This window comes from Melospiza georgiana, chromosome 5 (genome assembly GCF_028018845.1).
Source record: "Melospiza georgiana isolate bMelGeo1 chromosome 5, bMelGeo1.pri, whole genome shotgun sequence".
In the NCBI taxonomy this organism is placed as follows: Eukaryota; Metazoa; Chordata; class Aves; order Passeriformes; family Passerellidae; genus Melospiza; species Melospiza georgiana.
Genome location: NC_080434.1, coordinates 46,763,489 through 46,791,279, shown reverse-complemented (window position 1 = coordinate 46,791,279; position 27,791 = coordinate 46,763,489). Strand labels below are relative to the sequence as shown.

The following is a 27,791-nucleotide window of genomic DNA, read 5'->3' as shown; positions in this document are numbered from 1 at the left end:
CCAGCAACTAAATGAATCCTAAACATTCCCTGTTTCTGTTTTGTTTTCCTGGTCTGCATTCATTTGCTTACAAGGCTACACTTACAGATGATTTTTAGACAAGTGACAATCATTGCATCTCTAAATGTGATGCTTTGATCCTTGTTTTTATGTCCTAGAATGCCTTAGAGCTTTCATCCAGTTCTGCTCTGGTGGAGATTTAGCAATTTGTTTCAGTAGCAACAAATGTAAAATAATACATAGATGGGTGAACAAGTATCACTGCAAGTCTTGTGTTGGGCTTCTGTTCAGATCTGACACTTTTGATTCAAATTGGATACTTTCAATCTACATAAATCTGTCTCCTGAGATGTATTTTCTAAATGCATCTTACAAATGCATCCGTCTTGGTGACAGGTTCCTTTCCAGCTTCTTGGGGCGCTTGTTTTAAACTGTGCTGTATCCTCTGTGTTGAACATTGTGTGTCTTTTGTGTGTTACGATTTTCCCCAAAGCACTGATGTCTCTGAGCAGCAACCTGTATCCCTGTATCTCACCTCTTATTTGGGAATGTAATTCTGTGGGCTTCATCCTCATGCTGGGGCACAGCATTTTGATGTCTTTCTTATTCTTAATGTTTGATTTGATTCTCATCAAATGTAGTACAGTCTTTCAAGAATTAGAGGAGGGGTGTCTATATGTGTCAGCTGGCATGAGAGATTTCCTTAGGCAGGCAAATAAAGTGTGATCTGTGCCACAGCTGACTTGAGAAACACAGCACAGGGGTTCAGTGGAAGAGAGGCTGGGCAGCAGCACTGGTGTGCTGGTACTGCCTAGAATGGGGTCCTACTCTGCCACACTGAAGAATTCCTCCTGTATCCATTATATCCTCTTAGATCTGCCTGCAAAAGTGGTGAGATTGGAGACTAGATGTCTTTCCTTGAAGAAAAGATTGATTTGTTGTATAAAATTTTAGTATGCTTTTTGGCTTTAATATTTTCATTCAAATAACAAACTCCAGATTTTCTTGATTTATAGAAGGAAAGAATGACAAAGAAGTAGTGTTGGAACTTAATTTAGATGCTTCTACTTGTCCATATCAGTCTTACAGCATGTTTTGGGTGCTCGCAGCTGTGGCCAGGGAGAACCTGCAGCTGTTTGCCTCTGGCCCTACAGAAAGAACAGAACACATGGACTGGGTCTGTGCACCAAGTGAAGGGAAACAGGCTGCAGGATTTAATGCCCTTTTGCTCTTCTGCTTCTCAACAGCCAGATGAGCTGCTCCTTGCACTTGCAGGAACCTAAGGCTCTCGGGGGAGTGGGAGGACAGAGACTGCCATGTGTGAGTGCTTCCAGGGCTGTGGCCTTTCCAAGTCCTCCCCTTTGGACCTGTGTCCAATGGATAGCATCATTGTGTGAAGGCAGGATAGGAACAGCTGTGCAGGGTCATGTGTTCTCCATGGACTGCCTGCAGAATCACATTTTTACTTATATTTCAATGTGGTAAATTAACCTGCATTTTACAAAGGTATTTAGCCAGGATGTCTTTCTAAAGTGTCATGGTTCAAAAAGAAGTAGGAAGTTGTACTTGGTAAGTTAAGGCCTGAGAAAAGATGGTCTGACCTTTCATCCAGGGAAAAGGAAAATGGTGGTAACATCTACTCCTAAGCAACATCTAAAATTAAAAAAAATTAAGGAAGATGAAGAGCACATGCGATGAGAGTTCAGCTTTGTCACAACAGCTGACATCATAGTTTATGTGCTTATGTTTTAACTGATATTTCTATTTCCAATTCTTGTTTTCTAGCCATAAGAAATATTAAGACCTACTTCACTCTGGATGTGAAAAACACTGTTTTATTTGCTCCTGAGCAGTACTTTCAAGTGATCTGGAGCCAGCAATCTCCCAAAACAGAGAACAGCTGATATTCTTTCTAACTGAGGTGTAGGGACCTCAATGACATCGAAGGACTGAGCTCTGTGAAGTGAGGATGCAAAAACTGGTTTGTGCCCCTCACCAAATGTATAGAAAGAAATGTATTACTTAAAGGTTATTGCCTCCAGCACTAGTCAGTAAAATCAGGGTCTGGCTTCATCTGGATGATCTGAAATCTCTAAATGTTTCTGTTGGGCTTTTATTTTTTAGGCCAGTGTAGCTGTCAGAGAGTTGTGTTTTCCTGCTCCAAATGTATGTGGGTGTATGGGAATATGTAATGCAATTAATTACCCAGAGTGGATGACATTTCTTTTCTTTACAGGGCTGAAATAGAAGTCAATTATCACTTTAAAATAGCTTGCCTTTCTAGCCTTCAAACAAATAGAGAAGAATATAGAATTTGCATGACTGTACACTGTGAAATTCTTTCTCCTGTATGCATTTGCTCTCTTTCATGTTATTACAGCAAATAACAGAGTGTTATAGGGAATGATTTACTGGCTGATATAGAGCCCCAGGAGATGGGAAAAGCCTACTTTGGCCCGAGCCAGTTCTGCAGGAGGAGTTAAGAATCCTGTGGCTTAGCCTAGATGGTAAGGGAAGAACAGAAAAACTGTCTGAATAAATATTGAGGCTCAAAATAAGCATCAGAACAAGACTAAGCCTTAAATGTTCTACAGTGCAGCAAGTACCTGCAGAATATGAATTGTTTTAGTGTTAAGCAGCAAATGGTAAAAGAATAAAGACAGAAAGGTCAACTGCAGAAGGGTTTCTCTTCCTGCTCACAAGAGTGTTTTGTTGCTGCATACAGAGAAGTTTTAGCTTTTTGCCATACTATAATGCTGTCATCATGAGCCACTGCTTTGCCACTCTTGTAGTTTTTGCCAAGAAAATAACATGTTTTTATTCAAAGTAGTTGGGATTACTAGTGGGTTGATTTAGAGTGCTACTCAAATTCCAGCTTTGCTAAAGAATGTTTATACTTGTATTTTCTGACTGATTCATTTTTTTATTTGTTTGTTTGTTTTCAATTTTCATATATTTTCAATACACAACTTTCATGGTGCTATGAAGTAATTTGGCATTTTACCTTCCTTAGCTTTTGAGTTGCAGTCCACTTCTGTGATGGGCAGTTATGACATGCATTTCTTTCATGAACTCATCTCACTCCAGTTTTGAAACTGGTTACAAATATTTTGCTGCCATATATTGTGCATTTTTCCCCCATATTCTTACAGTTTTATATCTTGGAGGGGTGTGTGTGGAGGGCAGGGAGTTTTGTGGAGTTGACTTTTTCCCCATGACCAGCAGATACATACTAGCTCTCATTCAAGCTGCCCGTTATCTTAAATTAACTTTTCTCTTGCAGCTTCTACCTCTCTGATGTGTTTCTAGAAGCTCTCTGCCATTCCCTGTTTGCTTTAGTTTCACCACTTTGCAGAGTCTGGGATTTCTGTGCCGTTGTCCCACTGTGTGGTGCAGAACAGACACACACACAAAGATTTTGGCTGTCAGGGAGGTATCCTGTTCCAGAAGCCAGAGCAGCAGCTCTGTGCCTCAGCTGACAAGCCTTCCTCAAAACATATGGCCATGCTAATGTATCTCCTTGTAGGATGGGAGAGGATGCCTTCGTGTAGGAGACACAGCAACAACATAAGGATGTGCTCTCCTAAAAGTAATTAGGCTGCTAATGTGAGGATTAGATTTGCTTCCTTTCTTGCTGTCTCACCTTTTAAATGCTTAGATGCATCATAGATAGTAATCCTTTCCTGCAATTTAAGGATTAGTGGTGTGGCCAGGTTGGAGTTTCATAACTGACTCTGGACTGCCACTCACCTGGATGGTGTGCTCAGCAGATGTGTTTGGAGCTGGGAGAGCACCGCAGCTGAAGTGCCACCAAAATCTGAAGATAAATGCTGTATGTTCTTGCTGCTCATGACAACATATGTAAGCAGAACATCTTTAGCTACCACAAGATCACTCTGTTCCCTTCCAAAGCAGTGGCTTGTGCCACTTGTGTGCTGACACCCACTCAACAAGGAATCTGTTCTCTGGCATTTGATTTTTATTTCTTTCTCTTTTAAAATATAGTGTCTGTCACTTGAGAAGGTGTCCTGTCAATGGCTGTTTCAACACAGATTAACAAATAAAACTCTCTCAATTAAAGGCCCTGCTTAAATGAGAGCTGATGTTTGATCCAGGGTTTTGGTTCATCCCCAATTTCTGGATCCCAGTTTTTCAATTTCCCTCCCTCTCCTTGGGGTGTTCAGCCTCTGTCCATAGTAGATGTAGCTGAATAGCTGAAAATTTCCTGTAGTTTATTCATAGGGACAGCAGAAATACATCAAATATGCTAACTTCATGATATTTAGAACCCTGAGATTAAATGAAAATGTATTATTCTTTTTAAGGGTTGTTCATTGTAGCAGACATGGGTTCAGCTTGGTTTGCTCAGAGACTTTACAGATACCACAGGTAATGTGCAAAGTGTACTTGCTCAAGAGTGCAAATAAGAATGAAATTGGATGCATGAAAATCAAATAGACCTGCACAGCCAGCTCACTGCTTGAAAAATTGCACAGCTTTTTTTAATGCAGAGTTCCCTTACTGCTCTTTGCCCAGCCATGGTACAGCAACCTCTCAGACCTCGAAAGCCCAGAGAAGTCTGACTTGTTTTTCTCTGCAGCACAGTAGATTGCTTTATATAGAAGAGAACAAATCTGTCACTTCAGAGTTACATGCTGTTATATGAAGACTTACTACAGAAATATTTTTAAAAGAATTTTCGAAAGTGACAGAGCTGCAATAGAGTATTTTAAGGTACTGTTATCAAATGCTAAATAACATGTCTCTGTGTCCAGCAGGCTGTGATGAGGCAGGTAATCAGGACAGTAATGGGCATTCCATTTTTCAAATTGTTTGTATGGGGGAAAAATTGGTAATATTGTGAAACAACAACAGTTTCATTGAAAAGTGCGAAGTGCTGGCACAGGCATTAAAAAGTGCTGTGGTTCACTGGCTCATGAGCAAAGCATCTCAGGATTACTAAACATGCCTTACATTCCTTCACTTGCTGTCATTAATGTTCTTTGGCTACACATACCACCAGAAGCCTATTGCTCAGGGACCACTATTTGGGAAGACTGTTCTGTCTTAGAAAAGGAGATATTAGTGACTCAAGATGAAGATAGGTTTGTGAGTACTGACATTTGCTAGGTGTTGGAATAGGAACAGAATGATGTATAAAGAAAAAATATTATACCTAAAACATATTCTTCTCCATACTGTCAGCATAAAGTGGTGTGCAAGTTTTCAATTTTAATGAATCAACCCAATTAGTAGTTTATCAAAAAGCAAAAATCCTTATCATCATCCTAAGGTGTGACAATCCAGGTGTAAAATTTCTTCTGATATCTTCTGGTCAAGCAGTTAAGTTCAATATTTCTAAAAGACCTTGCTGTTTTTTCTTATTTTCCTTATAATCAAATTGTTTGTTTTCTGGTGTTAGCCATCAGGGTACTTAAAATTCCTCTTATAGAGTAACAGATAATAGCATTTATTTTCCTTATATCAAACAGTATGTAGATGGTTGAAAATATTGGGTGGAACTCTTGGGAAATGCAGTTTTTGTCCTACTCTCCCTCCAAAACTAATACTGCTGTGAGACAAGGCTTTAGCTGTATGGTTTTACAGCCTAGAGAGTAGATGTTATTCTTTTTACTCAGAACTGAAAAATTTCATAGCATAGAGATAATAAAAAATTCATCACCTTAATGAAAACATTGTTTTCTCTGTTATTCACTGAAATGGAGCCATTAACGATACCTGTTCTGGTTTTATTTGCATGATGCTCTGGTAGATTTGCAGCTTCCTGACTTGTATAAAATATTTGATTTTGCCCAGGAGGACTTCCTGAGTCTTAGGTGCTAGTTAATATGGCAGAAGAAAGTATAGATGCCCCTAGAAATGGTTTATTGTTGAAATATCCAGGCTTCTTGTGCAAAATAATGTATTTATAGCATTGAAGGCATCTAAGGTGGCATTCTAGTACACTTTTAATATTTAATGTTAAAGGGCTAAGTTTGTTGGTCTAATTCTGTCTTGATAATGGATCCTTCAGACAACAGAGGGTCAGAGGGTTATTTCTCCTCTGTACTTGTGAAGTATAAAAGAGAAATAACAGGCTGAAGGCTATACCCATGAGAAGGTCTAGCAACTTCCTTACAAGGCAGCAAAGCATGTAGTGGAGGCCAATATCTATCTTGTTATTATATCTGAGTTGTAATAAATTTGAACAGGTTTTTGTGATGTTTTAGCTATTGTTTAGGTGTTTTAGTTGTTTAGACCAGCTAATCTGAAACAAATGTCCTCAATTTTTCTGACCTCAGGAGTTTTGGGACAGTACCTAAGTTCCTTTTATGCTTAGCTAGATACTGGGGACCACAAGAATTTTATCCACATGCCTTGCTTTTTGTGCTGCCTTGACTGCTGTCCTGCCTTCCTGCCTCTGTCATGTCACACACCCTGATCCCCCCAGGTCCTGCCAGGTCCTGCCCTTTCAGCATCTTACACGAGCAGAGTCATTCCACAGCAATGAACTAACTTCCCATCCAGAGGTGTCACACAGAGGTGCATAAGGTCCCTGCTCTCACAGCAGCTTTCCAGGTGATCTCTCACCTATTAAACAGTGTTTTGCAGCAGCTGCCAACGTCACATCTCAGGGTCTGGGGAGAATTCTCGGCCACGATCTTCTTAAGAAAAGCATGCAAGGAAAAGCATGCCAGTGCCTTTAGTGTCACTAATCTTGGTTAACTCTCTGCTAGGCTCCGTGGAAGCCGAAAGGAGCTGGATCCTCCCTACATCTGGCACAGCACACAAGTCAGCTTGGCACAAAGATGTTTCTGTGTCACATTTCCCGCAGTGTTATCTCAGATGTGACGGAATAAGGAAGGACCCTGCTCTTGTCCAAGCTGTGCAAGGTCACATCAGGAACGAAGACAGTAGGACAGTTTATTCCAGTTGCAGGGAGAACTGACTTTATCATAAGCAAGATTTAGAGGAACCCAAAAATACTCCCTTAACTGTTTACATGCTATCTTTTCCCCTTCGGTAATTCCAATTACAGAACACGGTAACTTGACAAGTATATGACATGCAGTTTAAAACAGTTTTAAATGCACCAGCCACTTAGGGCTCTCCTTATCTGATCTAGCTCAATCCAAATCCTTTCTGGGAGCAGCACAACCCACACTGCAGTGCAGTGAGAGAGGCAGGCTGGAAGCTGCTGTGAGAGCAGATGGTTCAGTGGGCCGCAACTGATTTGTAGCTCATGGGAGCATGAAGTATTTATTGCACTCAGGAGCTATTCTTGTTTAAATACCCTTACATATTGTCTTTAAGTGCTGCTATTCCTATTTTGTTTCCAGTAAAGGAGATGAACGTGCTTGTGCTAAATCCTTCCCATTGTAAATACATTTGGGGATTTCTGCCTGAAGAGCTTGTTTCCAGGTACCCCTGTCATGATGGCTAAAATTAATTCAGGATGAGGTGACAGAAGTATCTTGCTACTGGCCTAAATAAGGAACATTGATAATATCTTCTTCCTGCCAAGATAAGCTTGTAACCTCTGGAGATGAAGGCAACAGAAATTCTTGGGAAAGCTTTTGAATGAAAAATGTAATTACTCTTTCTTAAAATTGAAAATAAGTAAAAATTAAAACACTTATGGAAACAGTTGAATGGTAGGTATTTTAGCAACGGTGTTTGGGAAAAATTCAGCTCAGAAAGCAGAGTTCATCTATTATGGGCAGATACAATACCTTTTACCTTTAATATCATGTTTCTTGCCTTTGACCTTCCCTTCCCCACCAGTTTTCAGGAGTCAGTTTTCAGAATGAAATAGAGATCTAAGTTGGAGTGTTTAAAAACAAACTGTGTCTGAACACTGGGTGCAAGTCTCAAACAGGTTTTGTTTCCTCCTAGAAGTCTGTCTGTTTCTGTCCTGATTGGTCTGTAGTTAATTTAGCACAAACTGTCTTGACAGGAAGGCTTTGTACAACTTTTCTTGTCCTGATTGACCTTTTCTCCCAACCTGTTCCGTCCTGAGGATTATTTTGAATTGTTTCAGAAGAAGCTGGCTGCTCACTCATGGGGAATTAAATCCGGGCAACAGGGAGGGGGTTTGTCCTTTTTTTAAATGCTGGAGGAATGAAAAGTCTACTTGCTCTAGAGTCCAGGTTTCAAATGTTGTAAGAGGCATGACATGATGTCATGGCTCCTTCTACTGCCTTCACAAAATAAATAGCTAAAGCCACATTCCTTTTCCATATCCGTAGTTCATAGTTTGTGAACATTCATTTAGGATTTACTAGTCCTGCATAGTAATTAGGGTACTGCTTGAGATATTCTCCTGAGAGAACATTAACACTTGCCTCCTCAAGCCTCTCCTAATGTGTAAGTGGATCTGTGCATGGACTACACTGGAGCAGAGAGCTCTCAGCAGAGCTTTCTCCCAACATTGCTTTATACTCTGGCATTTAGATGTGCTTCCAGACCTTTTTCAGACTCTTGTTAATATGCAAAATATTTTAATGGTGTTTTGCTACCAAGATCATCGTTAATATGTTGTTCTCACGTAACTGTTCAAGAATAATGATTTTTGTGAGGACAGCTCTGCAGGCAAACACTCAGAACAAGCAGATCTGGAAAATGTAATAATTCTTGCTAGAGTGGATTCTATGAGTGACTGATACACGAGTAGCATGCTGAATAATGAGGAAAAAACAAGTACATTTAAACCAAGTACTCTTAAAACCAGTACTCTTGATGCTAGAGCCCTACTTTACTCAGGTCGCTAGGGATTTGTGTGATGTAGCTCTGGACAGTGCTGCAGAGATTTTCACTGCCTAGATATTAAGGCTCTCTTCTGTTCTTTTAAAACCCAGCTCCTGACCTGCACATTCTTGTTGTGTTCCCTTCACTGTGTCCGTGAAACAGCTCATTTCTTTTCCTCACTCTTCTTTTAAATAGCAGAACAAGTCCATAATTACATAAGGATTTTTTTTTATTTGCTTTGTGTGCTCTATGGTTCCTGGTTTGGAGGCAAGGCAGGAAAACATTTTCAAAAGTAGAATGTTCTTGATTTCCTTCTCTAGGCTCCACCCTTCTTGTCCTATGGCTTGTTGCCATCTCTGTGCTGAAGGTTGCCTACCCTTTGGATCATACTCCAGTGAAGGGGAGGCATTGAGTCTGCCAGGTTTGAGGTGAGCAGCTGGTGAGGGAAAAGAGAATGGACTCAGTCAGTGAAGGAAAGATTGAACAATGACCATTTGTCAAAATAGGCAAAAATTTGCTTACATTATAATGACTTAGGTTTAGGAGTCACAGCTATTTGTTTGTGTGTTACTACCCTCAATCACAGTTATTCCATTTCACTCCAGATGGCATCTATAATTTGTATTTTAGCAAAGTAAAACAATAAAAAATGTCTAACAAGACTAGTCTTAGACAAGGGAAGCCATTTCTTTGTAGCTTGCTGACATCTGAGATTTATTCAGAGTTTCATGGATTTACAATTCTAAATCTTATTTGCCCATAGGATCCAAATAGTTGCTTCCAAATTAAAATTCTCTGCAAAGCTACAGCAATTTGGTGAGAAAGGATCTATCACAGCCTGTTATTGTTGAATAGAGGTGATAACACCTCCTTTGCAGTTTCGCACGTTCCCTTTGTTTGTGTGGTGAAATTTCCAAAATTAAGTGGCTAATTCTGGCAAGGAGACAAAGCTTTTCTGGCACAAGAAACTTGAGCTAAAGTAATCTGGCTGCAACTGAATTCTTTGGAAATATGCAGGTTGCATTTGGAGAGTATTTGACTGCTTCCTTAATGCATTTGGTTACTGCAATCCCTTGGGACAAGTCTCCAGGGGCAAGAAAGCTTTCTAAAGCACTTCTTCCAAGTTCTGTCTCCATTAATAACTTCATGCCTGGAGAAGATATTCCATACAACCAGGAGGATGCAATTTATAAGTTAAAGACACCTAAGGGAACAGTCTCTCATTCCGTTAAAAGCTACAACTGTGAACCTTGCTTATGTGAATATTTTGATTGATTTCTCTTCTATAACAATTTCTGTAAGCATTTGAGAGATTGTTTTTAGGTTTTAGTCAACAAAAGGCTTAAACTAATCACTCATGCTATTAAGGGATAAATATAGCTCTCATAAATTAATTGCTGCAATGGACTTGCTCAACCCAGTCCCTACCTGGACTGTGTGAGTACATTAATACCTGTCCATACATCTTTGCATTTCTTCCTCTTCCCTTTTGATACAGGTTGAGTTGTTAGTGAAAAAGTTTGTATTTTGTGTATAGACCCTGAGCATGTCAGAGAGGGATTTTTTTTTTGTGCTGTTATAATTAGCTAGGTCTCGCTCTAAGGGCTGCAGGGTGTAGGATAGGATTTGTCACCTGAGGATCTGCCTCATGCAGAATCACCAATTTTCTTCAAATCAGAAGTCTTGATATGCTCCAGGTTCAAGATATATTTGTGATGTTTAACCTTTGTATGCTATCAATAATCAATATATCAAAATATCAAGTATAAGTATATATTAAATATATTAAGTATATAAGTATATATTAAGTATACCTTTGCACAGGTATACTTAAACCATGGCAGGTGATCTCCCTGTGAGGAATTAAAAACCTTTATCGAGTACTGAAGATGAATTTAGAGCAAAGTGGTCATTCAGTGGTGATTGGCTTTGAGTGAAATAAAACACTTGACCTCTGTAGGAAGAAACTTTACTCATAAAGTCACAGAATGGATCAGGTGAGGAGCCACCACATTGTGTCATGTGGTCCAACCCCCCTGCTTCAAGCAGGGTCATCCTAGAGCACAGAGCATAGGATTGTGTCCAGACCGTTCCCAAGTACTGCCAGTGAGGGAGACTCCACAGCCTCTCTGGACAATCTGTTCCTGTGCTTGGTCACCCACACTGTAAAGAAATTTTTCCTCTTCTGGTGGAACTTCCTGTGCATCAGTTTCTGCCCACTGCCTCTTGTGCTACTGCCAACGCCAAGAAGAGCCTGGATCCCTCCTCTGGTACCCTCCCTGCAGACACTTACAGACATTGATGGGTTCCCTTCTCAGCCATCTCCTTTTCAGGGTGAACAGGCCCAGCTCCCTCAGCCTTTACTCACAAGAGAGATGTTCCAATCCCTCACTCATCTTTGTTGCCCTCCACTGGACCTGCTCCAGGAGCTCCATGTCTCTGCTGCCCTGAGGAGCCCAGAGCTGGGCACAGCACTCCTGGTGTGGCCTCACCAGGGCTGAGTAGAGGGGCAGGATCACCTCCCTCAGCCTGCTGGCAATGTCCTTCCTAATGCCCCCCAGGCCACCTTTGGCCTTCTCATCCCCATGGGCACACTGCTGGCTCGGGGACAGTTTGTTGTCCACCAGAACCCCCAGGTCCTTCCCTTTGCAGCTGCTTTCCAGCAGGTCAGTCCTAGCCTGTGGTGGTGCATGGGGTCACTCCTCCCCAGGTGCAGGACCCTGCACTTGGCTTTGCTGGATTTCCTCCCTGCCCATGTCTCCAGCCTGGCAAGGCCCTTCTGAAGGGCTGCACAGCACTCTGGGGTATTGGCTGCTCCTCCCAGCTTGGTGCCATCACCAAACTTGCTGAGGAGGCATCTGCCCCTTCATCCAAGTCATTGATGGATAGCTTGGGGAACACCAGTAGTGACAGGCATTCAACTAGACCCTGTGTGACTGATTAGCTGGCAAGAAAGTTTTGTCTAATATAATTGAAAAATCAGTTGTTTTCTTGATCAAAATGTAATTCAGTGAAGTGTCATCTTTTGCTAGGAAATCTAATAATTTAATAGCATGAAACAGATGTCTATAGAAATGTACTAAGCTTCTGTTCCAGTTACTCTAAAAGCTGTTAAATTTAAGTAAGTCTGGCACCCTCTTCCAATTCCTTGTATTCTAGGTATTTACCTATTAAAGTGCAACAAAAAAGCCTAAGAAGTCTAGAAGGAATATGCTGGTATTTACCTGGAAGAGATCCTTCCCAGCATTTTTGATAAAATAATGCCTTCAGTCACTGTGGCATGGCTTGTTGGTTATGTTTGGGTCTTGGATGACAAGAGGGGACATATTATAGCTTTTGGAGTACTCAGGAGGATGTCCAGAAGGAGGGTCACATAAGAACTGTGAAATGAGTTGCTATAATAGATGGAGAAGTCCCAGATGTCTCCAGAGTAGGGCAAATCCGGCTGCCATTGCCTGTGTCGTGCTCATTTTGTGAAAAAAGAACTTTCAAGCCTTCTTTTTTTTTTATAGTATGGGGAGGGTTTGTACTGTCTAGTTGGGTAGAGGGAATTGTGACTATTTTGTTTTGATTGAGCCAGCCAGGAGCACCTTTCCTGCCCATGACTATCACACTGAAGCAAACCCACTGGTTCCGCTCAAACCAAACCAGGGAAATATTTTCACAATTTTACAGAATGTAGCAGAATTTAATGTGAAGTATTTTGACTCCAAAGGAAATCTATGCAGTAGACTGTGTTGGTGAATCCAATTCTGTAATCTTTAGTTTTGATGTGACCCAGGTTATAGAATTTGTCAGTAGGAATGTATAAAGATTTTTATATAAACTAAGAATTTTACTTTTTTCTTGTTTTATTTCCTTCCTCTTTTTTAAATTTCCCTTTTCTAACAGGATTATCTGGTTTATTGTACAGCAAGCTGCGGACCAATTCTTAGGCTTTTACTTCTAAGTGGTAAATGGACACACTGACTGACGGGGAAAAAGCATATTTTTGTTAATTGTGATCAAATCTATTCTTTAAACTGCCTCTGTTGCTAGTGAAGCTTAGAATTTTTCAGATTTGTTCATTTTTTGTTTCAAACAAATGAGCTTTTGTACCTCTCAAGCTATCTTTTGGAAACATTTTGTGTATTTCCCAACATTCACTCCTTCTAGCACAGGGAATAATTTTTTTAATATCAAGAGCAGATGGACTTATCAAAGATTTGAAGTTGTATTTGCCTTAGGCATGCATGCTAGACTGGTTATTTAGGCTCCTTGAACCCAAACCAAAGATGGAACAAGCTGGAAATGTTCACTCCATGCTTTTATGTAAATTTTCCTTCTATTCTGAGATCCTGGCAGCAATATTCTGGGACCAAAATTTCTGGTAGTATTTTGGTACTTCTTGGAAACTGAAATAGGGCATGAAAGATCTTGTGAAAGCTTCTTAGACATTTTATTTAAAAATAGCTGTTGAAAAGAGCATTCCCAATTATAGCCAAATGATTCATCTGCTGGCAGTGGGGTATCAGCACTGGTGTTCTCTCTGCTCACCTGCTTTTGTTGCCATAGCAGGTCCCCATGTTCCCTGCTGTTGGTATATACATGCAGCCTCTGTAGCTGGCACTCAGGTCACTTTAGTTTTCCCTCCCAGCCCACTTGTTTGTACTTCCTATAAAGTTCTTTCCAATCTTACTGCTCACATCAGCTGGATTTCTTAATTCCTAGTGAGTGTCATGGTCATTCCAGCATCATTGAGAAATTATTTATTTGTCACTGGGCAATATCTGAAGTACTGAAGTGAAAGCATGCAGGAAGTAATTGAAACAGGTTTTATTTTCTGATGTCACAACATACCACTGTCACAAACACTAAACCTTCTAAACATCTGGAAAAATGGTTTGTAACTGTGTCCTTTTTAGTGCTCAGTATCAGTATCACTCAGTATTTGGCCATACTTACCTAGCTATCAGAAGAGGGGGAGAATTAAGAGAAAAAATACAAGGTCAGTGCACCGAAAGTCTTATGGGAGTTGGGATCTCTGTGTTTAAAAGGACACAACTAAAAGTGAATCTACATTTTGAATAATTCCTTGGTGGTGAAGAACCTTTTGTCTGTCAATAACAAACAGTGGTGGGTTGACCTCGGGCAGCTGCCCACCCAGCTACTCTCTCCCTCCTTCTTGACAGTTCAGAGGGAGAAAATACCACTTCCCCACCCAGCCCCTTCTTCCCAGGCTCATCTCATACACAAACAGACATCAAATACACATTTCAAAACACTCAAGTTTTTTTTTGTCTTGGTACCTAATTACACAAAAATCATCCTGATATAACAACAAAATAAGCATTGGTTGCTCAGCATGCTCTGCAGGATGTGCCCCAAGTATGTAAAGGTGAAGCCTGCAACTGAGCTGATGGTGGGCTTTTCCAGGTTCTCTGAGCTCTACCAGGAGAACCTGCTCCTCCAGAGAAGCTGTGGTCTTGGTTTGTTGTGTTGCTGGAAAAGCCTGGTAGGGCACACATGTCCATGGAAATACCACAGCAGTTTTTTTTTCCTCTCCTCTCCTCTCCTCTCCTCTCCTCTCCTCTCCTCTCCTCTCCTCTCCTCTCCTCTCCTCTCCTCTCCTCTCCTCTCCTCTCCTCTCCTCTCCTCTCCTCTCCTCTCCTCTCCTCTCCTCTCCTCTCCTCTCCTCTCCCTTCAGGGCATGCTACTTGAATGGGTTTTCTTTCAAATTTCAGCCCATTTTCCTCCTCTCAACACCTTCTTACCAAGAGAAAGTGAGCAGATTTAAGTGTCTCTGCTAATGGCAGTTGACATAATTACCTTCTACCATCTCATTGGTAGAGGTGCCCTTTTAAAGATGTTGATGAAAAGGATGAGAAACATAAAATTGATCCATAGGCTTGTGACAACTTCTTACTGCTGGGATAACAGTTCTAAAGACAAGTTGGGTGCTTCTCAAACTCAGAAAAAGATTTAATGCTTATCCAGAAGAGTATGCAAACCGTATCATTAGAGCAACAACAGCCTAGAGAATAAAAGCATAGGAGAGCTTCCTAATCCATACATCTCTTCACATGGAGAGAGAAGGTTTCCAGGTAAGTGAAAACATCTGCAGGAGTGAAACCTTATTCAGTGTCCCAAAAATGCAAAAGACAAAGATAAATGCTCGCTGCTGTTGTTGTACTGTGCTTTCACAGCTATCTCTCATTCACTTAACGCATTTTCTGTCTGTCACACTGGAGGTGCTGATGGCACAACCAGCCATACCTGGAAAGGGAGATCTGAACTGCTTTAAAATGTCACTGACTTGATAGGATGTGTGGTGTTCACAGCAAACTTAGTCCAGGAGATTTTACTGATAATTTTTTATAATATGGGGATAATTTCTGATTAGAAAAAGCATCCAGTTAGAATCCTTTAAATGCTGTGGTATAAATCCTATTAATAAGTTCATATTAAAGAACTCATTTTACAACTGGTTGCTTTTTAAAATGTCCTTTGCATCTAATGTATATTTCTTTTTACAAGAATAGCTTCTGCAAAAAATGCATTTTCCAATTTGAAAATAAACAGAGTAATGATATTCATATCTTGCTTCACTTTTCTGGGAGACAGACCAATTTAAGTGAAGGAACAGCATGACACAGAATAATAAGCAACACACATTCATCTTTTCTAGAACTGAAATTGTAGCCCACTACAATTACCAAAAGATAACTTTTGAAATAACTATATAAAATTCTACATGCATTTTCTTGGGATTAAAAAATATGTAGCAGGAAAGCCTTGCAGTTTGGGGAGGAGGAAGAAGCTTTTAAAATTATTTCTTATTTATTCTGTTGTTTAATTCAACAAACCCATAAATGTTAAACTGGCCTTTTTCAAATGTGTTCCAAGATATGCCCCTGAATAGGTGATGTGGGAAAAAAAGAGAAAATTTCAAGGAGAGCTATCATTTCTTTCGAGTCAATATTTGATATTTGAATAGATACTAATTAGTTTTAACCTGTGTAAAAGGTCTCTTGCCCTATTAACTGTTTTATTTAATTCTGCTGACTAAAGCTGGGGAGCTTTTTATTTATATTTTGGTAAGACTACATTGTGAAATTGAAGTAAAAAATTATTTGATGTTTGAAGCTTTCTTTAATATATTGTAAAAACCCAAGGACTGGTTGTGTGTATATGCCTGAGGGGGTGAATAGATGTATTTTTGCATGCATGTATGTTTTACAGTTTTATGTTTTACTTATCACCGGTAGTAAAAGGTTTAGGAACTTTGCTGCTGATAAGGGGCAGTTCTCAGTGTCAAGTGGAGAGATATTAATGTGCTTTCTGAAAAAGTTATATATTTTATTCATGGAAGTGTCATAGAATTGAAAGAAATATTGTTCCATGGTACTTGGTGTGGGTCATTTCAAGAAGAGAGTAAACTAGAGAGTAATGGTGTAAGTGATTTTTTTACTTCCTTTGAGTATTTTGATTTTGTCATAGTTTTACAGAACTGTTTTTTCACAAACACCCATGCAATTTCTCTTTCACTACATGCAGTGCTTTATTAAAGGAACACAACAAACATTGAAAGTCCTAAGAAAAAATATATATCCTTGTATTTCATAGAAGACTGTCAGACTTTAGTACAGTAAATTATTTCCTTTCCTTATCCCTTCCCATCTCTTGATATTTAGTACATCTCATATTTTATATCTTTAGGATAAACAGAAACAATTAGGGAAACTATTGGTCCTCAGCACTTCATTTTCTACCTTCTCTCTTTTTATATGTGAGGGAGAAAATACAGAAGGTTACAAGCTCTTCAGGAATGGAACTATTGATTTATCACTTAGTGATATTAATCTCATCTAGACAACATAACTTTTTGCATACAGATTTCTTGCAGGGATAGAGGGCCAAGTGTCTGTGCAATCTCAATTCTTGATTTCCAGGTAACAAGAGAGGAGAGGAGCACAGACCCTTCAGTGCCTAAGCAATGATACATCAGTATGAGAGAAGCAGATGTGAACTTTATGTGACAAGAACTGAAACCCCTGTCAGGATGAGATACTGGGCTGCCAGTAACCATCAACCACAGGTTCAGAGGCAAATTGTCATATTAGGGCAGACTAGCTGGAACAAGCTGGAAAAATACAATACTTCAGTTGCTTGTATAGCTAGCTGGAAAACAAACTATTATGTGTACGGTAATGGCAGCTTAAGCCATTTTTCAGGTGAAACCATTGCATGCAGCTGGAACAACACTCAGCTGAGTTCCTTTGCTTTGTTAGCATGATGAAGATGCCAGTACAATGCTCCCTCTGTAATTTCTCTCTACATAGAGTTAAAAGTGCAGCAGATCAGTCACAGAACTGCTGGCCCCAAAGAATTGTCCAGCGTGAACTCATTTGGCTAACTTTTCTAGTCACAACATCTCTTCTGCTCTGCCAAAAACCCCTCACTTTTTTCCCCCACAGAAATCTTTCCCTTTGGATTTCTTTCCCTCAGAGATGATGTTTACAACCTCACTGGGAGATCTTGCAGTCACCACGTCCTGTCTCATTTAAATTCTCTTTAAAGGAGTGCTGTCCTCTTGAGAACATTAAGACACCTGTAGTTACTGGAAAAAATTTGGAGTAACCAAATTTTTTGTTCTAGGCACTGCAAAAGTCTCTGTCAAATGCCATACCCTTGAACTCACCGGACTTGGATCTGGTACTTTGGATCTGTGATCCTTATTTCATGTAGCAGCAGCTTTACCCATGTGCAAGAGGCATTTTCCTTGTCTGACTTCATGCCAGCAGCTGCCCTCTTTTCCTGGCTTTTGCCAGCAGCCTTTGCCTCCTGCGTCTTCCATGTGAATGGTTTGGGGAGCAGCTGCAGCCATAGGTGAAAGGTGAGGGATCTGGGCTGAAAGGACAGAGCCCCAAAAATGCTCTTCATTGTGTGGGGTATAGGGTCTGTCCCTCAGTGGGGCTGGCAGAGCTGGGTGTTACTGAGCAGAGTTTCTGTTTGTGTTTGACCCCCATCTTCCCCAGGATGGTGCTGCATGCCACAGGTTGGACCTTGGTGGTTTGCATTAACAGCCTTGCATCATTTATCAGCTTAGATACAATTACTATTTCTGTCTTCCTAAAGCTAGCAAGATGTTTTTTACATCTGTTAAATGCTTCACTTCAGGCAAGCCTTGGATGAAACAAAGAGATCAGGCAGGGTTCCCACTCTTAATTATTGAACTGTGACCTCATTTTTCCTCAGAAGCTTCTGCTTTTTGCCATCCATGACTTGTAGTGGTTGAGACAAACACACAAAGCCTGTCAAGAGGAATCTGCAATGACATCAGGATGGATACTCTTGTGTTTACTGCCCACTGGTGCGTGGCACTGCTGACTAGAAGACTTTTTACCTTTACAGAATGTTGGGTTCAAGCTTCTCTAGTTACCCAAAGATGAGGTCACTCTGTTCATTAATGATTTATGATTATATAGTGCCTTTCTTCAGAGAGCTTCCAAGGCAGTGGCAAGTTTATATCTGCATGAGTGAGTGCCTGAAACAAACTGTTAGTGATTTCTCCACAGACTGAGGACCTGAAATAAAATTTCCTTTTCTCTATGCTCTTGGGTACTCTTGGGTACACAGTAGGGTTAGGCACCATTACTCCATGGGGCATTTGCTGCCTGTGCACTTTGTGATATGACATTCCCCAAACAGGCATTTCTTAGGCTTTTTCATTCCCTTTTTCTTTTTCTTTCAAGTTCATTTGACTGAAGTTTTTTTGTTTTGTTTTGGTTTTGTTTTTTTTTTTTTACTTTTTAAGTAACTTTTACTATGGTACAGCAGGATCCTATTCCACAAACAATTTTACAGCCTCATTTAAGTCAGCCTGTAGCACAGAATTCAATTTGTATCAAGTAATGGGAGTTGAAGCTGGTCACATAATATTGCAAATAATTTTTCTAGCCTTGTCTGGAAATAGTGTGGTTATATAGTCAGGAATGACACGTAACCATAGAATGGTGTTTTGAATTACACATTTAGTGGACAAAAAGTAACCGGAGGATTTTGCCATCATAAATTTGTCTTGCAGTGTTTGGTGACCTGTATTATCATTTAAGGTACTGAAAAGAAAAAGGCAATGTTTTTTCCCCCTCAGCATTAGAGGTTATACTTGGCACAATAAACAGAGAAGGAAAACCATAGATCTTGCTGGTGAAATAAAGACATGGTAATAGATGATATTTTGTCTTTCAGAGTGCATTAGGAGCATTTTTAATTGAAGATGCTTGTGGTACTTGAGAAAGAACATGATATGTTGTTTTAAAAGAACGTGATTTATTGTTTTTATTGTTTTTAAAAATAAAAAACTATGTCTTCTTAATGCAGTGTTGCATATAAAGTGTGTGGAAAAGAAACAAAGGCACAGGAAGAGCCTGGGTTTCCATTTATTCCTTGGCAATTTACACCTAAATTCTGCCAGTCTAAGTACAACTGACACGCAATAAAGTGCACTTCGATTCCCACTTGTGCAAGCTCTGGTAGTGTTTTGGTAGTATTTTGGTAGTATTTTGGTACTTCTTGGAAACTGAAATAGAGCATGAAAGATCTTGTGTCCCTATGGCTAGGGACAGGTTGAGGTTAGCCAAGCATGATCAGAGAGCAGGATGGGATGGTCTGACAGAGAAGTTCTCTCTAGCATCCTACAACACAGGCAAAGCTTTAATTTGGTTCCATTCTTTTTCAGTGTCAGTGAAGGTAAAAGTGCAGCGTGCCCTGGCTGTGCTGCAGGACTGTGGTGCATTGGTCATTGCAAAGATGCACCCACCCATTGCCATGAAGCTCCCCTGAGCCCAAGAGAGTTTCCCCTTTTCCATGCCTTATCAGCAGGGATATCATGCAGGTCAAACAGCCTCATTTACCCATCTGGATGTCTCCCAGTGTCTTTGATGCAGCTTTGAGGCTGACCTGTGCTAATATAATTAACCTTCCCTGCCCCTGGCTGGGCTGGAGGGAAGAGAGGGAGCACAGAGGTGAACAGGGCACAAAGAGGGTGGTCAGTCCTGCCAAATCTGCATTTTTCATATTAAGATCTGACAGGTTTTTCTAACAAGACTATTTCTACCCTGTAGTTTGGGAGATCAGAGCTTCCTTTTTACCCAGTCTTTTGCTTGCATTTGGATTTTATCTCTATAACCTTGACAGGATAGATAAGTTTTTAATGGTGTCAGCATGACCCAGGGAAATTAAAATGTCAACAGCAATTGTTCTGCAGGTTTGTTAATCCAGTTTCATCCTATTTACTTATGTTGTTGTTTGGCTTGTGATAAATAGGGTTGTACTTGAAAAAAAAAAATAGGAAAGTTTTCAATTATTTGTTTCCTAATTGTGGAGATTACTTTCCTGGTTTCTTCCCTTCCATTTTCACAGAATCACAGACTGTCTGGGTTTGAGAGGCACCTCTGGAAGCCATCTGGTCCAACCTGCTCAAGCAGGCTCAGCTAGAGCTTGTCCAGGACTCTGTGACTTTGGGCTTTGAATGTCTCCAAAGGATGGAGATTGCACAACCTCTCTGGGCACCTTGTGTCAGTGTTTAGTTGCTCTGACAGTTAAAAAGTGTTTCCTGATGCTCAGAGGGACCTCCTGTGTTTCACTTTCTGCCCATTGCCCCTTGTGCTGTCACTGGATATCACTGGGTAGAGCGAGGTCTTCCTTGCAGCCTTCACATCATTCCACCTTGTTGCCCTTGTGTGTATTGCTCAGACATACAGGCTTGCAGAACACTGCTGATAGTCAGCTCAGACTTTTTTTCAGAGGTTTTTGGTCTTTTTTTTTCCTTCTTTATTTTCTTTCCTGGTTTGCAGCTCAGAAGAGGATTCCTTGCAATGCATTGCTGAAAATAAGGGTGTAAAGAGATTTGGGAGACTTCTCCACTCCCACCTCTGCCACTCCTTCCTCTACTGAAAACTGTGAGCAGAACATTTTTACTGCTCGTTTTTCCATCAAGCAGCTGTATGAATTAAATGACATTTTGTGATACCCTGCAGTTCTAGGACACAATACATATCAATCATAATAGGTATGCTAAGTTACCAAAGCTCTTCTTATCCCAGAATTCATGTGCTCCTTTTTGAGATACTATTTATTAAACATTATTTTTATATTTTCTGTTATTTGCAGTTCTTTTAATTACTAGTTGTGAATGTTTAGCTTCTTACTTATCTCTCTTGAAAACATGTGAGTTTAATTTTGGCTGAGAAGTGAGCATATATTTTGCCCACCATGTTTGGGAACTTTTGTCTGCATATAGAGTAAAAACATAATTTGCTACTGTATTTGGAGGGATGGATAGGAAAGGTATATTTGGTGGTGTCCTGGTAGCCCCTTTTGACTCCTATATGTGTTTTGGTTAAGAAATGTGTAACTTGCAGAAACCTAATAAAGGGCAGGCCAGATGATAACTGCTAGCTTTATTTTTTTCCTTTAATGAGTTGTGGTATTTGTAGTGAGGGGATTTGTTCCCTTTAAACACTCCAAACCTCTGATTTTGGGAAAGAAGTAATAATGTAAGTAATAAACTTTGCTATTCTAAAGCTCTGTGTGTATGTGTGCACATGTATGTTTGGGAATTGTGCTACTGCAGGGGCTGGAGAGTCAAACCCAAGTCTGGCACCATGATAAAGTGTTAATCTGATCTAATATGATCTCTGGAGTTTATTTCCTCAGCTTTGAGCAGTTGTGGATACTAATGATGGGCTATCAAAGACAGCAATCCAAATTAATGGATTTGTTCCATGTGTAACACAGAACAAGTTTGGTATCTGGTACAGAGAAAGTAAGGTTTTAGTGGCCACCGAAGAAGTGCCTCAGTGTTCATTTGGTTTTGGGTTTAATTTAAAGCTAAACCTTGGTATCAAAAATATACTATAACTTGCTAGTAAAACAGCTTGTAGTACTAACTTCTTTCCTAAAAGAAGTGTTTTACTGAATTTTACTGCTTTTCCTACTTCATAGAGAGCCTCTCCTATGAGGACAGGCTGAGGGAGCTGGGCTGTTAAGCCTGGAAAAGAGAAAAAATAGTGAAAACTTATTTCTACATACTCTAGTAGAGGGAAAACCAAAGATATTATAAGATCACATTTTAGTTTTTAGAAGTTATCATTTTTTCATTTTAAGACAGTCATATATGGCATTTTTATTTCAGGCAAACTACAGTAAAACCAGTGACATATTTTTCTTGAGATATAATTGATTTAGAACTGCACGATGTCACTGGAAGGAAAAATAAAAAAGTGCTGCCATTTCACCAGTTAGAAAAAGGAAAGAAAGACCATTTTGTATGAAAGTCTCAGAGGGAAATCCAAAGCTAATGAAAAATTTCTCAGGTTGCAATATCGTTTTTTTCTTTCTTTCTCTTATGTTTTTTCTTTTTATACTGCAGACATCTCAAACCATTTACAAGAGATTTAGCAGACAGGAATTGCTCAGCTTATAAGCACCCTTCAAAGGAGTGAAAATGCAAAACCATCACTCTTAGGTTTGTCTAGAAAAGTTGAACTAAAGTTCTTTCTTTTCCATTTATACCTAGGCAGTCTGGGACGAGAATGTTAACCACTGGTCCCTAACAGCATATCCTGACTTCTGATCACTTGTATTAAAGAAAAACACCCATTTCAGAGAGAGTGCAAGACTGCGTGGAAGTAGAAAATACCACACCCCACCTTAAAAAAGGTAAGAAAGGTTTTCCTGCTGATGCTTTAACAATGGAAGTGGTGTCTTCATTTAACAATTCATTATGTTAAAGGCAGAAGTGAAAACTTAAATAACTGAACCCTAAAATATTCATTTAACCTGCCTGTTCTAACTTAGAAAAAGGGATTATTTTTGTTTTAAAAGGGAGAATGTAATGCATGTGTTCCTGAGCTTAAAACTATTTGTTTTGTAGCTTTTGTGTGTATTGTGGAAAAAAAATAGTATGTAAACCAGAAAATATAATCTTTCATGTAAGGCACAGAAGTCTTTCTTAGCCATGAAAAGTGTTACGTAGCTTCCAGTGTACCATGCAAGTCTCCCTTTGCCAGGACATGCACAGAGTGTTTGCAGAATGCTGCTGCTGGGAATTGATGCTAAGGAGTAGTTCTGACATTTGTGCTTCTCTCAGAACAAATCTTTCCCTTTCTGCTGGGTTTTGGATTGACTGGTTATTTATAAAATATTTGCAACTCTACTTCCTTAGATGCTGCAGTTCTAAAAAGTATTGGAAGAAGCTGAAAACAGTTAAGCCATACTGTACTCTGCATGTTTCCTCTGAAAGTGGAGTGATAGCAACGGAGGATTTTTTCCATTCAGATTTTCTTTGCACACCTCCCCAACCATTTATTTCTTTTTTCTGTAGAGAATGTTGAAATTCAGACAATTCCTTTCTATAGAAGCCATTCTGTAACATGGTTCCAGGACAAATGTGTTCATCACATTTGCGAACGCCCTACTCTACAGGACAAATCTATAAATTTTGATTTGGAGTCCATCAAACATAGAAATGCTGTCTTTTCTTTTGTACAAAGCAGTATGATTCTTCTGTTTGAAGCTGTTGTGGTTTTAAAGAATCTGTGCTGTCTAATCCATATCACCTGGTAAATTCAAAAGACTATTGGTTACCTAAAAGTCCTGGTTTGTGACTGTCTTGCCAAAATGTTTGTTCAGCTGGTGTTTTATGTGGAAAGAGAATGAATGACAAGTAGGTGTCTTTGGCAACTCTTCTGAAATGATCAGCTGAAATACATTGGCTTGCTGCTGAGAAACAAAGGTTCTGTTTTCTTGAGATAGTTATAGTAACGTTGACATTTTTCTACCGTAAAAATGTTCTACACCTCAGCTGAGGGTACAAATGTGTTTGTGACATACCTGTTTGTGAGATGGGGTCTGTTATTGTACTACAGGCAGGGCATGTTCTTATTTCCTCAAAGCAGAAAGGTAAGAAATGTGCCACCACCAATGGAAAATGCTCTTTGAGTACAGGATGCTTCCTACCTGCTCTCTCTAACCTCATATTTTCATGCCACTTTTATGCAAGGATTACAGATTCTGAACTACCTTCTGTTTCCTTTGGATAGACCTAAGTTTTGCAAGCAATACAGCCTTCTTCAAATAGCATGTTTTATATTTTGCCCAAAAGGATACAATACCCATTGGCTTAAATGACAGATGTTCAAAGAACAGTCTGTGAGGGTGGTCAGGTACAATAGCATGTAGATTGACTAATACAATTTTCATAACTAAAATATGCAAGATTCTATACAGATATGTTTCTGTATAGAATTTGCATATAATATTTCTTCCAAGAGAATTAAAGCTACTTTTTTTTTCTGACAGTGTACCCAGTGTTCTTTCGTAACCACCCACATATCCTGTTGTTAGAATATTCTGCTTTTTACTGCAGAAAAAGTCCAAACCTTTTTAGAAAGTAATTTGCAGTTAGTAGAGATTTTGCTTAATCCGTGAGATTCTCTGTAAATCATTTGTGAATGTAGCGTTAGTCAAGTTTTGAACAAATTTATTGAAGTCTAATATTTTTGTTTTTTTCCTAATGCAGACAATTTTTTTCTAGTTCATTCCACCATTTCACATTTTCTAAGCTAAAATGCTTATGGCTTCAGAGTCACATTTACTGGTGATCGTACCCAGCTTTTCCAGAGACTTCAGATTTCCTTTAAGGTATTGTCCATTAAAGCTTTTATTTTTTTTCTTTTTTTTTTTTTCATTCTTCAAAAACGTGGAAGAACAGGAAATATTGTTCTTTTATATGATATTAAAGGTTTTTTTTTATTTCACTTGCATCATCCAAAGTTTTTTCCCCTTTATTCTGCAATTTCTTGTTCTCCTGTTTTTTATGTTTGCTCAATTCACATTTCATTCTTATAACACCCAATGACTATGGATACATTTGGTTGTGTCCTTTCAGTTACTTCAGAGGAAGTAAAAATAACAAAGATTTTCTGAAATGAGTCACTGTTGAGTAATTAGCTATGTAAGGAATCTATTTCCTATTTAATGAAGAAGGGGTCCTGCCAGGAAGACAGAGACCTTGGTTTAGTCAATGTTGTTGTAGCATTTGTTCATGATTCATTTTTTAGATTTTTAGACTTCTCCTGTATTATTCTTGCAATGAGTTTTAGTGATAAGCCTCAACAGGAAAAGTCCCTTGATTTGTGAACCCTCTACATATTAATGTGAACAAATTGGTTGTCTTTTCAAATTTAAAATCACAAAACCATCTAGGAAGCCTCTCCCTGTAAATGGACTTGGACTTCATGCTCTTCTGCAACTCTGCCTTCGCTTGTTTTTATGCAGAGCAGTGTCATGTCCTTGTTCCAGCCCAGTACGGGAGTGACCCCAGACACCTGAGAAATTTACTCATTCAGTCCACAGTTTGTTCATCTGGTGCCTCTGGCCATGCAGGCCTGGGACCAGGGGTAGAGGAGCTCAGCAGGATGGCTTCATCCTTACACTCTGTGGAAAACTCCTCTACAAAACTCACCTGTGCTCACTGTAGCCACACCTGTCCCCTGCACTGTACGTAGAAAGGATCAATGTCTTTGTTGCCTCCATGACCTGAGAAGGACAACCAAGATGATGGCATGACAGTTGCAGCAATCTGAAATGATGCTCACAGATCCATGGAAAGTATTTTATGATATGCAATTAATTAGCAAGTTAAGCATATCACATCATCTGCAGAACATTGCAGCAGGAGTTGAAAACTGGGGTGGTTTCATCCATCTGCTAATTCTTGTAGGGCAACAATTACAGTAAAAATGCTCAAGATTTTGATGATCTGAAACCTACACTGTAAATATCCAATAATTGTTTCATATACCATTTGGGGAATCTGCTGGTTGGGTGTATTTCTCTCTGTGGCCATCACAAAGGGCATTGGAGTTTATCAGCTTCTGAGTGTAGGCACCCGGTCCTTCTCTGGATAAAAGATGTGAGATCCATGCCTGATATTTACCAAGCTGGCAACGAATAAGGTTTTGGAGGTTGAGAGATTTGGCTTTTTTAACTATACTGGCAAGAAAGTAAGTAGATCTGTTATAATATGGAAGCTGCACCTGACAATGTTGGGATCCTCCAGAGAGCCTGGAGAGAGTGAAGCAAAAGGCTCAAGCTCCTTCTGCAAAAATTTCCTCTAAAAGCCAATACCCTCATGCTGAAGAGCAGAGTTATAGTTGATCAACTCTTTTTGAAATAATAGTATGACAGCTCTAAATAAAACAACAACAAACAAAAGAAGTTGTCATGTGCCATTTTTCATGTTCCTTTGTCTTCCCAATATATAACAGAACTGGTTACCTTTTGCATCTGCTCTGTTCCACAAGGAAGCTGCCCAGTATGCAAGAACTTTTCTTGATAATTTTGCAATAGTTTTTTCTGCTTTTCCTTCCTTTGGAAAAGATAGATGGTATATTTCTGTTAAAATCAGAGGAGTATTTCTATCCAGCCTCTAAATGCCTGTATGTTTTTGAATTTTTGTGCATAATACAGAATAAGAGCTTTAGGAAAATGAATATAGTATGTTTTAAGGCAGAGCTAATTCTTGTGAAGTGGTTTGATTGCAAGAGTATAGCCTGATTGTAATTAAATCTGTTTCTTTCTTTTGGTCAGCAAGTTATAATTGGAATTGAAACTATTTTTTCCTAATTAGATTGACTAGTTCTAAGCAAGATTTCCATGCTCACCATTTCCATGCTCTGGAGCAGCTTATATTTTAAAATGAGGTCCAAACTGTGAAACTTGATGATTCTTGACTTTTTTACAATGCTTTTGATAAGCCAGTATTTTCAGAAGGCCTGGAACCATGTTTGCAAAATTAACATTAGTTTCTGTTTTGGTTGTTATTTTTGTGATCTTGCTGACAACAATTGACTCAGGTTTAGTAATTCTGTAGACTACATTGTTTTAATCTCTTCTATGCTGAGTTCTGAGAGAATATTGATGAAGAGTACTGTAGGAAAAATTATGTGAGGGCAAAAGGTGATTTATGCTTCCTCTACTACTTTTAGAACTGGGTCAATTAAAGGATTCCCTATGGTAATACTTTTTTCATTTGTGCTCCTACATTACAGTTTCAAAGTTCAAATTTGCATCTTAAGAGTACTTAGGAATTCAGGTTCATAGGCTTAGGACAGGAAAAATTGACACAAATCCTGATTTGACTTTGCTAATGTGATATATGTGTTTGTGATGTTCTGCCTCAGGCATCTGACAGTGGTTAAATAATCTTAGAAAGTCAGGAAAAGACACATGTTTAATTTTAATATTATTTAGTGCTTTCTTGAGCTGAAAGTTCACTATAACTATGGGTTTCAGTGGCTGACTAGGATGGAGAGAAGTAAAGTTCTTCAGGAAATTCTAAAGAGAAAAGAAACCCAAGTATTTATCAGAGCTAATTATGAGATATCGTGTTAACTGCTGCTATGGCAGTGGTCTGACTATCTGGTCTGTATTCAAGGACTCAAAATTCCCTGTGACCTTCCTCCACTACATCCAAATTAATCTCTCAGCTGAAATGCAGCTCAAAGGCTTAGGCAGCTTTTAAAAAGCTTCTTGGAGATCTGTAACATTGTGAACTGAGAGTAGACAGAGGTGTCTCCAAGACAAGGTGCTTCTTCAGCTCCATCGTCTTTATCCTTAGGTCAAACGGGACTTGAACTCTCCTGTCATTGTTGGGTAGCTCCCACTGAGATGATTGATTTTATTGATAAAGCCCAGGCTAAAACAATACCCATAGTGCTGGTTTGTGTCTTTTGTAGTTTGCATATTGCATATATTGTTGTCTAAAATGAGACTTCTTCCCAAAACCAAAGATTGGTTCTGTACATGAAGCAAGAGTACAAAAGATACATAACCCACAGGCAAATTTCCCTGGAGAAGCTCTTCAAGGACTTTTAAATTGTTATTTTAATCTGACTATGTTTTACAAAAGACAAATGTTGTAATTAGGAATGGCTGCAGTATTTTCAGATCTAAAAGATACAATGTGACATTATAATGCTCCTACATAATATAGG

The 27,791-nt window shown here is 39.3% G+C and overlaps 1 protein-coding gene across 6 annotated transcripts in view; it reads left to right on the top strand.

Annotated features, from left to right (window-relative positions):
• Positions 1–27,791, top strand: part of CRACD (capping protein inhibiting regulator of actin dynamics) — a 126,670-nt gene that overhangs the window by 35,238 nt on the left and 63,641 nt on the right. For 4 of the 6 annotated variants that reach the window (XM_058025100.1, XM_058025103.1, XM_058025101.1 and 1 more), the window contains exon 2: positions 22,310–22,452. The gene's annotated coding sequence lies outside the window, so the exon portion shown is untranslated. Of the gene's footprint in view, positions 1–22,309; positions 22,453–24,313; positions 24,436–27,791 lie in introns of all 6 variants that reach the window. The other 2 variants (XM_058025105.1, XM_058025104.1) reach the window with 1 other exon arrangement.